The sequence below is a fragment of the Octopus bimaculoides genome, chromosome 13 (genome assembly GCF_001194135.2).
Source record: "Octopus bimaculoides isolate UCB-OBI-ISO-001 chromosome 13, ASM119413v2, whole genome shotgun sequence".
Classification (NCBI taxonomy): domain Eukaryota; kingdom Metazoa; phylum Mollusca; class Cephalopoda; order Octopoda; family Octopodidae; genus Octopus; species Octopus bimaculoides.
In genome coordinates, this window is record NC_068993.1 from 61,533,424 (window position 1) to 61,534,830 (window position 1,407).

Sequence of the window (1,407 nt, forward strand, 5' to 3'; positions counted from 1 at the left end):
CTCCGTACCTCAAGGGTATGCCCTGGCACTTCGTCACTATCTCGCTCTTTTACTTGACCATCCCATTTGTATTCCGATCCCCGCTTTTGTGAGTATGCCCTGGCACTTCGTCACTGTCTCTCTCCTTCTCCTCCCTCAGGCTGGGCAACCACGTGTGCCCTTCACAACAGCACATCCGTTTCCGTCCTCATTCTTAATCACTCTCCCTTTGACCAGGTAACCATGTACTTCCTCTACAGCAAGACACCTATTTCTGCCTCTCTGTCTCCTTTCATCATTTGATATAAGATCACCTCCTCCAATATACCCTCCCCTCTCAAATAAAATTTCTCTTGCAAGTTACTTGGTGGCCCTGTCAGTGCAGGTGCCACTTGAAATGCATCCACTCCACTCTGTAAAGTGGTTGGCATTTGGAAGGGCATCTAGCTGTAAAAACCATGCCAAAACAAATAAACAGACCAAAATATCAGTCTGTTTATACAAACTTACCAAAAATTGCTTATATGTCGGCGGTCATTATATCTCCTTTCCCAACATACATAGACCACAACTGATATGAGTATTACATTATTTTATGACTTGTGCCCTTCACGAAACATTTTCTTTCTAATTATCTAAAACATTTTTCTAGAAATTTAGCCACCTGTCAGCTTTATGCCATGAATGGATGACAACAAAACCAAAGATGTGGTGTGTCCCACTGACGGTCGATTGTGGTTAAATAACACATCATAGCCAGAAATACAAAACAACTATTCAGCTGATAAGACGTGGACGACCTGCTTGAAATAGCAGCCTAATTTCCCTCAAAGGCAGAAGTGTCGAACATGTCTCCTTCGCATTTCGATGTTACGATAACAGACACCATCTACCGCGAACTTTTCTTTCCTGCCTCTTAGCTATGCTGCATTAATTTTTTTCCGTCCGTTACTCAGCGCCAATTTGGAATCGAGCTGTTCTCGAATTCCTACGAAACTATGGTCAACAATAAATCTTAAATTGTGTCTATATATTCTTTTATATTTTCGATTATAAACGTATTTCTTGGTTATTTCCAACCACGACCACTTCTAGTAAAGAACTTTCAAGTTGATCGACTCAACCAGCGAAATATAAAGGAAAAAGAAGTAAGTATTTATAGTATTTAAATTATTTCGAAGTCAGAGTTTCGGAATAACTCATTGTCTGATGGTGGTGTAGGAGATGAAAATGTCAAAGAATTGGCGAGTTTATTTCCCCCTCTTTCATTTTTTTTAATGCTTCATACAACAGAAGTTACGATTCAGAAAGGATTTGTTTTCTTAAAATTTAAATATTTTATATTTTAACCCTCTCCCCAATTCGTGAGCCTTTTTCCTTCCCCAGGAAATGCTGATTGCTGTTTTGAAACTTTCGGTTTGGCTGTCC

The 1,407-nt window shown here is 39.7% G+C and overlaps 2 protein-coding genes across 2 annotated transcripts in view; one reads left to right on the top strand and one right to left on the bottom strand.

Annotated features, from left to right (window-relative positions):
• Positions 1-566, bottom strand: part of LOC106884295 (zinc finger protein 271) — an 8,093-nt gene extending 7,527 nt beyond the window's left edge. The window contains exon 1 of the mRNA XM_052972530.1: positions 490-566. The gene's annotated coding sequence lies outside the window, so the exon portion shown is untranslated. The remainder of the gene's footprint in view (positions 1-489) is intronic.
• Positions 567-1,030: 464 nt separating this feature from the next.
• Positions 1,031-1,407, top strand: part of LOC106880865 (zinc finger protein 675) — a 4,297-nt gene continuing 3,920 nt past the window's right edge. Inside the window, exon 1 of the mRNA XM_014931014.2 lies at positions 1,031-1,127. The gene's annotated coding sequence lies outside the window, so the exon portion shown is untranslated. The remainder of the gene's footprint in view (positions 1,128-1,407) is intronic.